The sequence below is a fragment of the Pleurodeles waltl genome, chromosome 4_1 (assembly GCF_031143425.1).
Source record: "Pleurodeles waltl isolate 20211129_DDA chromosome 4_1, aPleWal1.hap1.20221129, whole genome shotgun sequence".
NCBI lineage: Eukaryota > Metazoa > Chordata > Amphibia > Caudata > Salamandridae > Pleurodeles > Pleurodeles waltl.
In genome coordinates, this window is record NC_090442.1 from 303,066,367 (window position 1) to 303,080,052 (window position 13,686).

General features: G+C 46.8%; 1 protein-coding gene across 1 annotated transcript in view; it reads right to left on the minus strand.

The window, feature by feature from the left end:
• LOC138287710 (tetraspanin-11-like) overlaps positions 1-13,686 on the minus strand; it is a 1,278,137-nt gene that overhangs the window by 501,835 nt on the left and 762,616 nt on the right. The window lies entirely within an intron of this gene.

Genomic DNA, 13,686 nt, shown 5'->3' on the forward strand with positions numbered 1-13,686 from the left:
GCCCGCCAATCTCTTCCTGCCTTCAGGCTGCCTGTGCAGCTTGAACCCCCCCGGCCCTAATAGGAGTTCACTGCAGGGCCGGTGAGCAGAAACAGTGTTTCCCCCCACTGGCCCTGCGGTGAACAGTGCCTTAGCATTGACGCTGGCTCCTAATGGAGCCGGCGCCAATGTGGCAGTGCGGCGAGTGCAGCAGCACTTGTCGGGCATTCCACTGCCCGTAATTCGGGCAGTCGAGTGCCCGAATGGGTTGTACATGGAGACCCCTGCACTGCCCACGCCCTCAGGGGCCCTCTGAGTCCCCCATTCCAGCAGCCTTTCCATGGCGGTGTAAACCGACATGGAAAGGCTAGTGGTATGGGGACTCAAAATCCCCAAGGCGGCGCTGTAAGCAGCACTACCCTGGAGGATGAAAACCACCGACACTGCCAGGCAGCCAGCTTGCGGCAGCATGACAGTGTCGGTGGTCCGACCATGGCGGCTCCGCCATGGACATAATGTGGCGGTCACCAGACTCGTAATGAGTGCCTAAATGTCTATCAGTTAATATGTAATACTTACAATGTGCACTGAAATGCCTGATCAACCTGATAAACCCTGCTAAGTGTAACTGTTGACATTCATGTAAAATACAATAAATATACTTCAAAAAAAGAGCTTTTTTATTGTAACATAACAGGATATAGTTCACAGATTGAGAAATCTTTCTAAAATACGTGTGGTATTAAAGATTAATATTAAAAATATATATAGTTCTGTGACATTGTAACATAAATCTTCAATAATATCCAAGATCTTACATAAATTCCTTGTTGTTCACAATACTGAAGTTATCATAATTAATGCCCTTGGGTCATTGTAGATATGATACCTAGCTAACTTGGATTTTCAGTGTTTTGAGAACTTCACTTAACCCCACCAACATCTCTGGATGAACTCCCACCAAGCAGGTGGTCACTTGTAGTCCTACATTATCCAAAACATTAAGGCCCTCATTATGATAATGGTTGTAAAACCCACCTACTGCCGGGGCGAGGGGCATCAAAAGACCATTGCCGCAGCTACCAGCCGTCTGCCGTATTATGACCACAGCCGGATTTTCGCCAGAAGAATGGCGTCAATCCGGCTGTGGCCATGCCGGCGGATGGCTGTAAGGTGGTGCAGCAGTGCCATGCCAGGAGACTGCCGCAAGCTGTATTATGACCCATAATACGGCCTGGCGATGTTCTGCTGGTGGATCCTGCTGCTGGTAGCAGCGCCCCGTCCCGTCTCCTGCCAGAGGACCCCCTGAACACAGGTAGGTGGGTGCTCCAACAGGAGAGAGGGGTGGGGGGTGTTGTGTGTGTGTGTAAGTTTGTGCATGTGTGTATGCGGGTGTGTGTTTCGTGTTGAATGTGTGTGCATGTTTGGAGGTGTGAGTGCGTGTATGTTTTGTTCTGTGAATGTGTGTCTGCGTGTATGTATGAAAGTGTGTGCGGATGTGTGTGAGAATGGATGTATGCATGCGTGGATGCATGTGGGAATGGGTGTGTGTATGTGTGAATGCGTGTGTGTGAAGGGGGCGTGAATGTTGGGGGGGTTTGGGGAGGAAAGGGGGGTCGTGGGGGTATCTGGAGAGGGGCCTACCGCCATAGGTTTTTGTCGGGTAAGGAAGCCACAGAAACCATGGCGGTAGGCCAGGTCATTATCCCGCAGTTGGTAGAGTGACGGCCGCCGGGCTGGAGATTGATATGTCCAGCCCGGCGGCTGTTACCACCATTGCGGTCGGTGTGGTACATTGGCGGTTTGGCTTCAGTCATAATATGGTAGAAAGTACCGCCAGCCTGTTGGCAGTACTTTCCACCATATTTCTGCCGACCGCCAGGGTCATAGTGAGGGTCTAAGTAAACTTGTTGAAATGCTGAGGCCAGAGCATATCTTGAAAGGAAGACGGGGACAGGTAGTGGAAAAACTGAAATTATACAGTATCTCTGACTGTACAATTATAATAATTGTCGTTTTTCTATAATTCTGTGTATACAGCCTGCTTACTCTGAAAAATCTCTCACCCTGTCTACAAATTATGTACTTTTTACTGTTTAGGATGGGAGGGAAGAGAAGGTGGTTAAAGACTCCGCGATGGAACCTACAGATACTATGATAACAATTAAAAATAGACACGAACGTGGAGAGAAGCGAATTGCGCACTTTGCCAATGCCTAAACAACTCTGTGTCCTGTTAGATTAGAACTTAAAGAACAGATTTGCCCCAGGTTAAAGATTCGACACATGGAAGATTCTATGTAAAATGCAAAAACCTTAAAAAATTCACTTTTTTTGAAGTGGTACAGCAACATTATTTAGTCTTCCTGGAAACAAAATTATATTTCCGCAGAACAGATAACACTTTTGCGGCTGTGTTTTGCTATTTGGTAGCAGGCTCACAAAAACAGTATTAGAGTAATTAATATATGAGTGGATAAATGCACCTTTCACTATAATCTTATGTGAAACATTTTAAAAAGTTATTTGCAATAACCTGAGTTGGGAGAAACAGAGTTTAAAGAGGGACGCAATATACAATCTCGACCCTGAGGTTTTACACAACCAAGCTGGCTTGGAAAAGGTACCCATTGAGGTGAATACGTTCTAATGGCCCATATATTTGGTGCATTTTGTGTTAAAAGCAACCCTGTCTTGGATGGTGTTAGCTTAATCCAGTTAGAACTCATTGCTCTTGCACCCCCATTGACTTTACATGCAGCAGCATTTGAGCACCTAATGCATACATGAAAAAGTAAGATCCTAAATCATGAGCAAGTCAAGAGAAAAAAGTATAAGTTGAACAATAATGAAGAAATTTGAGAGGTCTCCTGGGCAGAATTTGAAATATCTACAGAAGCCCAAATCAACTTGAGAGCCGCCACCACCGCACACCACCATCTCATCAAAAGCATAAAAAAGAAAGCAATAGAAGAAAGAATTTCCTCACATGGACACAACAGTAAGGAACTCTTCAGCATCATCAAGGAGTTTGCCCAACCCAACAGCGAAGCAACGGACATCCCACCCTCACAAGATCTCTGCAACAAAATCAACACATACTTCCACCACAAAATCAAGACCATCTACAACAACTTCAGCGAGGACGATAAATACACTGAAGACAAAGAGGACCATACCGTCCGGAGTCCCCACTGTCCCATGCCCCCACCACATCTTCAACAGAGCCACTGAAACCTTCACCCCTAACCTCCGCCTCACCCTCAACGGCTCCCTAGCAGACGCCTCCTTCCCCGATGACTGGAAACATGCCGAGATCAACTCTCTCCTCAAGAAACCCTTGGAGGACCCAACCGACCTCAAGAACTACAGGCCCATCTACCTGCTCCCTTTTCCAGCGAAAGCCATTGAGAAAGCTATCAACAGCCAATTTGCCAGTTTCATTGAAGAGCACATCCTCGATGCCTCCCAATCTGGCTTCAGAAAAAAAACACAGCACTGAAACAGCCCTCCTACCTGCAATGGACGACATCCACTCCCTGCTGGACAAGGGAGAGACTGAGGCCCTTATCCTGCTCGACCTCTTGGCGGCCTTCGACACAGTCTGATACGCAGACTTCACGAGGCCAGCATCAAAGACAAGGCCCTCGATTGGATCCTATCTTTCCTCTCTGGCAGAGCTCAATGAGTAAGGCTTGCCCCCTTCCTTTCGGACCCCTCACCTACCATCTGCGGAGTTCCCCAGGGATCCTCCCTCAGCCCCACACTATTTAACATCTACATGGCCCCGCTAGCTGCCATCATCAGAAACTACGGACTCAACATCGTCTCCTATGCTGATGACACCCAATTCACCCTCTCCCTATCCAACAAGCCCAACACAACCAGACACAACTTCTGTGAAGGCATGGGAGCAGTCGCCAAATGGATGAAAAGCAGCTGCCTACAACTCAACGCAGACAAAACTGAAGTTCTCATCATGGGCCCTCAACCTGACACGTGGAACAACTGCTGGTGGCCTCCCACCCTCGGAAGCCTGCCCACCCCCACGAACCAAGCCTGCAACCTCGGAATCATCCTGGACTCCAAACTCAACATGGACCGCCGAATCAACTCAGTCGCATCCATCTGCTTCCACACCCTGTGCCTCCTATGCAAGACATTCAAATGGACACAGAAAGACCATCACCCACACCTTTGTTACCAGCAGACTGGACTACGGCAATGCGCTCTATGCCGGAATCAACAAGAAACTCACCTGCAAACTACAGAACATTGAGAACGGCACCACCAGACTGGTCCTTGACCTACCTCAACATTGTCACATCTCCCAGAACCTGCGCACACTGGTTCCCCACAGAGAAAAAAATCACCTTTAAGATCCTCACCCATGCACACAAAGCCCTTCACGACACCGGACCAACCTACCTGAACAGACAACTCAATTTCCACATAACCTACAGGGCCCTACTCTCAGCCCAGTTCTCTCTCGCCGAAGTACCCCGCATGAGAAAAGCAAGAACAGGGGGATGCTCACTCTCCCACCTCGCCACCACAGCCTGGAACGCCCTACTCGCCCACCTCAGACAGACTACACCCCTCCTCAGCTTCACAAAAGAGCTAAAGACATGGCTATTTGAAGACATGGCTATTTGAAGAACCACTGCACTGATGGACACTCCACGCCCCCCCCCCAGTGCCTTGAAACCCTCACGGGTGAGTAGTTGCGCTTGACAAACACTGATTAATTGATTGATTGAACCAAATTCTACGGGAATTATTCCACCCCTTCCAATCCAAGTGTTGAATGATGAAGAAATAACAAACAAATTAGGCCTTTGACACTGCAGCTAACCACAGTCATCCTCAGTTTTGGCAGGCACCGAGGCAACCATGAGCTCTGTGCTCAAGCCAGGTTGGAAATAAGCTTGGAATTAATCGAGTAACTAGTGTTCTCAACAGAATTTTGTAACTGTCAGTAGGAACTTCTCCAGTGAGTTGAGAACTGTAATAAGTCTTTCCTTCATGTTGGAGGGGGTGCTGATTATTTGCCTCAGCACTTAGAGACATAAGTGACTAAGAAGATTGGAGGATGCTACATTAGATAGGTAACTTTTAGTGGGTGTGTATGGTGTGTGGAACTGCACAAGCTGTTTGCCAGGACTGTCTCTTGAACCCATGCAGTCAAGAGAAACACGTGAAACAGTGTTTCAGACCCAGAGCCATCAGAGACAGGTTCATAAGGAACTCTGCTATGTGGGCCCAGGAAGGTACTCCTTGATCTGTCTAAAGCTTACTCTGAGTGTTGCTCAGTTGGCTGGTATATCCAAGGTTGACTTAGATGTCTGTACTTTACCAATTCTTATGCTCTGCTTCCCTATTCCACATGGTTTAAAGTGCCATTAGGAGACAATATCCAGGCTGCCGTCTTTTTTAATCGTCATTCCCTATTATACACCTTTGGCTCTATTCTCCAAACTTTAACACTCTCCTGAATATCCAGCATAGTACTTTCATAGAGCTCAGAGACTACATGCTAAGATCTGAATCAAAGCCACTGCACAAAACCCTTACACTCTTAATTTAAAAGTATATGGCGTTTCACCCTTACACAGGAGAGTGGCATTAGGAGCAGGCTATTAAGTTGATAGGTACTCACTCTCTTAGACACAGCAATGCTGGTCCCATTTATGAGACTGCAGATGCTCTAAAGCATTCTCTGTGCAGCATAAAGTTGACATCTATATGCCCATACTGTCATATCTCTTAAGTTAGCAAATGAAGTAATGGAACATCAGAAAAGAACAATGGGTAGCCACATGGGTAGGCCTTTGCTGCACATACAAAACTCTTCAGGTAGGCTAGAATGACATAGCGCCAAGCTGAGAGGTAAGATTATGGTTCTGCTGAGGGCCAACTTAGCTCCATTACAACTGTTTCAAATGGGGTCTTTGGTTGACAGTCAGGTTAACCCCTGTTCAAGCAAGGACCCTCACTCTAGTCAGGGTAAAAGATAATCACCCTCAGCTAACCCCTGCTTACCCCTTGGTAGCTTGGCAGAGCAGTAGGCTTAACATCAGAGTGCTAGGTGTAAAGTATTTGCACCAACACACACAGTAACTTAAGGAAAAACACTACAAAATGACAACACAGGTTTAGAAAAATAGGAAATATTTATCTAAACAAAACAAGATCAAAACAACAAAAATCCACAATCCACAATATACAAGTCAAGTTATTAATAAAAATGCAAAAAGAGTCTTTAAGTAGTTTTAAACACACACTAACACTGTCAGCGTGAAAAAGTACCTTGGGTGCGTCAAAAATAACCCCGCACGGTTGAGTGCGCGTCAAAAAGGGATTGTGATGCGTTGATTACACTGGGACCTTGCGTCATTTCTCCTATCGCCGGGTCGGGCGTGTCGTTTTTTCTCTCCGCAGGAGAGCGATGCGTAGATCTGGTCAGCACTGTCGGGTCCGGGCAGGCCTTGCGTTGTTTTTCCACGCCCAGCAGTACTTGAGTCGGAAATCCAGCCGCACGATGATCCGAAAACCCCGCAGCACGGGTTGTGATCTCCCAGCCTCCGTCAGCGATGCTGCGCGTCGTTTCTCCTGCTCCGTGCATCAATTCTCCAGTCGCGTTTCCTGTGAGCGTCGATTCTCAGCTGCAGAGACGGCGGCGCATCGTTTCTTCAGCCGCAGATAGGAGTTGTGTCGATCTTTTCCCCACACAGCTCTCTGTGCGTGGATTTCCTTGTCTTTAGGCTGCCAGCTTCTCCTTTCGGAGTCCCAGGCACTGGATGGGCACCACAGGGCAGAGTAGGAGTCTCTCCAGAGACTCCAGGTGCTGGCAGAGAAAAGTCTTTGCTGTCCCTGAGACTTCAAACAACAGGAGGCAAGCTCTAAATCAAGCCCCTGGAGATTCCTTCAGAAGATGGAAGGCACACAAAGTCCAGTCTTTTCCCTCTTACTCTGGCAGAAGCAGCAACTGCAGGATAGCTCCACAAAGCACAGTCACGGGCAGGGCAGCTCTTCTTCCTCAGCTCTTCAGCTCTTCTCCAGGCAGAGGTTCCTCTTGTTTCCAGAAGGGTTTCTAAAGTCTGTGGTTTTGGGTGCCCTTCTTATACCCAATTTTTCCTTTGAAGTAGGCCTATTTCAAAGTATAATCTCTTTTGAATGTGAAATCCTTCCTTCTCAGGCCAGGCCCCAGACACTCACCAGGCGGTTGGAGACTGCTTTATGTGAGGGCAGGCACAGCCCTTTTTTTGGTGTGAGTGACCACTCCTCTACTCCCTCCTAGCACAGATGGCTCATCAGGATATGCAGGCTATACCCCAGCTCCCTTTGTGTCACTGTCTAGTGTGAGGTGCAACCAGCCCAACTGTCAAACTGACCCAGCCAGGGAATCCACAAACAGGCAGAGTCACAGAAATGGTATAAGCAAGAAAATGCTCACTTTCTAAAAGTGCCATTTTCAAACACACAATCTCATAATCAACTTTACTAAAAGATGTATTTTTTAATTGTGAGCTCAGAGACCCCAAACTCCATATGTCCATCCACTCCCAAAGGGATCTACACTATAATCAGATTTAAAGGATAGCCCCCATGTTAACCTATGAGAGGGACAGGCCTTGCAACAATGAAAAACGAATTTGGCAACATTTCACTGTCAGGACATCTAAAACACATTACTATGTCCTACCTTAACCATACACTGCACCCTGCCCTTGGGGCTACCTAGGACCTACCTTAGGGGTGTTTGACATGTAAGAAAAGGGAAGGCTTAGGCCTGGCAAGTGGTTACACTTGCCAAGTCGAATTTACAGTTAAAACTGCACACACAGACACTGCAATGGCAAGTCTGAGACATGATTACAGAGCTACTTATGTGGGTGGCACATCCAGTGCTGCAGGCCCACTAGTAACATTTGATTTACAGGCCCTGGGCACCTCTAGTGCACTGCACTAGGGACTTACTAATAAATCAAATATGCCAATCATGGATAAGCCAATTACATACATATTTTGTAAAGGAGCACTTGCACTTTAGCATTAGTTAGCAGTGGTAAAGTGCCCAGAGTAACAAAAACAGTAAAATCAGAGTCCAGCACACATCACCAACCTGGGGAACAGAGGCACAAAGGTAAGGGAGACCACGCCAAGGATGAAACGTCTAACAACAACTAAAAACGTCCAGGCATGAAGGTGAGAAATCGTCTGTGTGGCCAGATCCAGAGGTCTGAATCATTCATCAGAGTAGGGGCACAAAAAGCATAAATACATTCTTCCACCTTCTTAAACATTTTGAAATGCCTATCAAAGACAAATCAGGGTTCAATCTTTTGGAGATCCTGACAGACGTTACAAAGAAAGCCTATTTAGCCATATCAGCTTTACAATTGAGTTCCGCCCATTCAGTACACCCGGGTTTTTTGATCATCTGGCTTTTGACTTTTTACTGTGGGTCTTACTATCGGTGTGTCACCCACAGTAATCACACAGGAAATGGTATGCACATGTTTGCTACCAGTGTCTACCTTTTAAGATAAGGCCGCTGCGAGGCAGCAAGAGTAAGAGGCACCTGGCTGGTTACACATGAACAAATGCACACATTTGCGGGCTGCACATGGGAAACTACTGTCGTCCACATCCCAGTAACTGTGCACAGGTAACCTGGTGCAATGGAGATGCTTGCAGAGTTAGATATTCACCTGGGATAGGCCTTATAATATTAGTGTACACTAATAGGGAAAGTCAGAGTGATTTACTGTTTTGTCTATAGTGACACTCTATTATACACATAGGGAGAGAACTGCCTTAGAGTGCCGTTCTCTCCCCTTTAGCCTCGGGGACCATTGACATCTTGGATTGGGGTGTAGCCTGTGTAGGAAAATCAATTATGTAAATTTCAAAATGATATCTGTACACCTTATGGGTAATCCAGAGTTTTCTTATGTCTCTGGCCCAGCTCAGGGTCAGAGCCCAGGCATTTTGTGCCCAGTTAATTACATTTCTCTCCGGCAGCAGGAAAAAAGGCTGCCCTACAAAAAAGGAGCAATTAACAATACTTCTTCAAGCTCCTGAGGGGAAAAAGGATGGAGCAAAAAAATCTACATCAATTACTCAGCTGTGACACTGTACAAGGGATGGATCTGCCTAAGCCAACTGAAAAAAGAAGAGTGCTCGGACAAATGAACAGTGGTGGTTTCTTCTTGAGGGTGGGAGAGCCTCTAGCCCCCACCCGCTGCAAGCTGCGTAGGAAAAATTATAATGGCAATGAAAAGATTTCATTGCCATTTTATTTTTTCCCCCACAGCGCGCACCAGCCCATAAACATGCTGGGTGTGTTCTCTGCTTCCGGAAGCAGAGGTCTGGAGCAGTGCCTGGCAGATATGCTACAAAGTGCTGAAGTCACTTTGAAGCTCTCCACTCAGCTGTGTAAGACAGCTGGGCGGAGATCAGACACAGGCCTTCAGGGCCTGAAACATCATCCAGCCAGGACGCTCCATCCAATCCAGGCGCTTCTTTCATGCTGGTTAACAGCATGAGAGCAGTGCCTGGACTGGTTAGGGGACCTCTTCTGGCATCAGAGAGCAGAAGCACACGGAGGAGGATGTGCAACCTGCAGGTAAGTGTTTTTTTTTTTATGTGTTATGTTTGTGTAATGCATGTGTGTAATGTTATGTACATGTGTAGGGCATTTAAGTGTGTAGTGCATGTAAGTCTAGTGTTTGTGTTATAGTTAGTATTATTTGGGTTTTAGAACTCAGGGATGGTTTACTGTGGGGTTTCTGAGGCAAGGGGTATTATTTTTTTCTTTTTTGCAAGGTGGTGGGGCACTTCACTCACCCCACCACTTTAAAAAGGTACAAACCGCTGCTGCAATTGGAACCAACCCAGGAGGGGGGGCTCTCTTTGCACTTTTGGTGTGCAAGGCCTGGCAGTGATGTCTGCGAGGGGCGGAGCTGAGACCCCAGGAGCTGATGTGATCAGTGACTCCTGGGTGACACCATTTTGGACTGTTCCTCCATGCTGTGCAGGAGGGTTGGGACAGGGGTGGATAAGTAACGTGGCACCGTAGGATTGGCCAGGTGTGTCTGACTTACGGAACCTTCCTCTCCCCTATAACAACTCTTGCACAACGGGGGAGACTCTCTCTTGCCTGTGGATTCTTCTACACTCCGCTGCTCGATTCTAGGACCGCCATGGAGACCTGAAAGGAGGAACCGCCTAACCCTCACTCAGGACCTAGGACTCTGCCCAGTCACCATCAGGAACAGTGGGTCTCCCCAAGGGCCAGTGAGGCTGGCCTCCTAACACTGCCTAAGGACCAGTTGGGGAAAATCCCTTGAATTCTCTGCACCCAGCAACAAGGATCAGTAGGAAAGCTGGCACAGTGAACCAGGAGAACCAGCTTTTATGAGGATTGCACTGCTTTGGAGGTGAAAAGATTCCTGCAAATGTCCCTGGTGGCTAGAGCTCACCACCATGATTAAAATGAACCCAGGATCATCTAAATCAACCCAGCAGGGCCTAAATTATGTCATTTTACATTTTGGTGACCTTTGACCTTTTTCTGCCTCACAGCACCTGGGGCTCCACTGCCCAGCTGGCAAAATTTCCCCAGGTGTGGGCCAGGGCCCAGGGCATGGCGCACGGAGGAAGACAACATAGCCTGTAGGGAGGAGTATGCATGCCCCCCCCGCTTCAGCCACACCCTGGAACCCCATTCCCCGGGCGTGTTTTCATTTTAGGGGGCCAAGACCCAATCCCCGATCTCCATGTGCTACCAGGAAAAAAGCAGAGAATAAAGTGATGGTAAGCTGTCACACTCCACTGCAATTGCGAGAAGGGGCCCAAGACCCAATCCCTGGGCCCCGATGACATAAAGAGCGAGGGGGGAGCGTTTCCACACTTCCCTGAGTAGCCAACCCACCCTTTTCCCTGTGCCACTGACCAGGGTGAGAGAGGGGCCAGCTATAGCCATACTTGCCTGCAGACCAATAGCGTTCTACTGGCTCCTGCGGCAGCACACTGGAGTGCTGTCAGTACGGGCAGCCAGTGGGAACAGCCAGGGTGGGCTCCCTGGGCTGTTACCCAATGTGAGACTTGCACATGGGGTGCCCGGGTGGGACCGGCCACCCCAAGCAATACAACAGTGTGGTGAGTGGCCACAACTTAAAAATGTGATTTTCAGACATACATTTACCCAGGGGTAAAAACGCCTGCTTGAGTTTCAGATTTTTGACACAATGCACAGATTATTTTTTCTGTGGATAAGACATTAGCAACTGAATTGACTACATCAGTCAATGGATGTATGAAAGCTTCTGCTGTCAAAACTGATTAGCACAGGGGTAATACATCTCAATGTTGATGGCCTTATGTGCTATTATCAGACCTGGTCCCAACCCAAACTGAAGTTTGTTTGTTACCTTTGACTCTTTCTTCTCCCTTAAAATCAATGTAGCAGTAAAGGAAGAACGATTACAACTTTCTGCACTGCACAAAGAGCTCCCATAACTGCAAAGGAATCACTGGGTAGAGAGCACAACATCCTAGACCATGGTACAATGGGATCACTGCAACCTGATCTGAAGAAGTGCCAAGAAAGATTATTGACAGGCTGCAATGATTGCAGAACCAGGCAGCCAGATGGACCATTCATTTGAAAGCAATGTCTGAAAAACAAAATCACATAAGTATCCCTATTTCATCTAATGAAACTCAAATTCAAGCACCTCTGATCCCACCAAGATATTTTCATACAATGGGCCATATTACCTACAGATGTTGATCTGGGGTTATACCTCCACGTCATTAGGTATCTCCCAAACATTAGTGTTTTCTATTCATTTCAATTTTTCTATTCATTTAAATAATGAGCTGCACAATGTCCTGGGCAGAAGAACTACAAGGGCACTCCATATTTGAAAATTTTAACCGCACATGCAGAGAAGAATAGTGTTTGATGCCCTCACTATTGTGGACATCAGGGGATTTACAAGCAGGTGCCACTAAACAAGGTTTGTCAAAAGAGCTCATGGATTTGGGATAAGTAGCCTTGTCCAACATACATGTCAAAGGGAAGATGGATCATACTTCAAATTGGACACAAATATTCATATAAGAAGTATTGGACACTATTTAGGACTATTAGGCCTGAGGAAACATGATCATATAAGTCAGTATAGAGTGTGGTGTGCTACTGCTGGTGCCTTGCACTAATTTATTAAGGATAAAAACAAATCCTGCATTACTGTGAGGCTGTTGCTCAAATTGTTCGACATTTGCATTATTTTAAATTCTAGGGCTGGTGACTCAGTGGACTCATGCATACACTATGGGGATCTCTATTTGCCACCAGGTCACAGCTTTGAATTCTACTGGGTCGAATCAGTTTTTCATCCTTGCTAGAATAATCAAATGAATATCATATAGCTGGGAAGCCTGGCTAAGTGTAGGTCAAAGCTTTTCAACTTTTACTTTTAATCCAAGTATAAATTAAGAGTAGAGTTACACGTATGTTAATTATGTTTGTTTAATTACATTGACTTAGTTTAATTTGGAATTGGGTACAATATTGATTTCATTTAAGTTTTAGTATAGTGTTGCACTGAGGATAGAACAGAATAGCATTACTTATTTTTTATATTTTTAAAAATGTGAAATGTAATTGTATTTAGGTTTATGGTTAGGGTTTGTATTAATATAGGATGACAATTAAGATTGACTTTAGGACTGCAATAAGGCTACTCTGTTATTGAATATGCTGTATGCTCCAGTTGCCTTATAATATTCGACACATTCAAATCAGGGCCTCATTACGATTTTGGCGGGCAGCCAAACTCACATATCCGGAAGACCACCAGTTTGGTATTCCACCTACTGGCCCTATTATGAGCTTTCCACTGGGCCAGGGGGAGGAAACATTGTTTCCGCCCTCTGGTGCAGCGGGAAACTACCCACTACATTGACGCCAGCTCGTAATAGAGGTTCGGGTGCATCGGTGCGATAGCATCCGTCACGCTTTTTACTGCCTGTAAATTAAGCACAGAAAAGCGCAACAGGGCTGCCCAAGGTGGTCCCTGCACTGCCCATGCCAAGTGCATGGGCAGGCCAGGGCCCCCCGGCACCCCGTCTCCACCAGCCTTTGCATGGCGGTGGAACCCCAATGCAAAAGCTGGTGGACAAGGGGTCGTATTCCCCAGGGCAGCACTGCTAGCAGTGCTGGCCCAGCGGATTGACCACCACGACCGCCAGGCCGGCGCAAATGTGGCGGTGCTGGCAGTCCGACCGTGGCACTTTCGCCACGGTCATAATGTGGAGGCCGAACCGCTGAATTGGCAGCGGTCCGACTACCACCGTGAGTCTGGCGGACCTAGGACCACCAGACTCGTAATGAGGGCCTCAATGTTTTGAGAGTCTGGTTGAAGCATGCTGCCTTATTGGCACTCTGAGTATCAGTACTGCTGTAGTTACTCTCTTTTGCTTAAACTGGAAGAGGTTCCCTATTATAATATGACCTCCTCCAACCATCAACATACAGCTGAGACTATTGAAATAAGAAACACCTGAGTAAAATAACTAGCGACTGCGATTCCACTGTTGAATTTTATGATTGCATTTATAGGGTAAGGGCACGAACAGGGATTAACGGGTCTAGCATACGTTAAAAAAGCAAGACAATGTTGCATGGAAGGA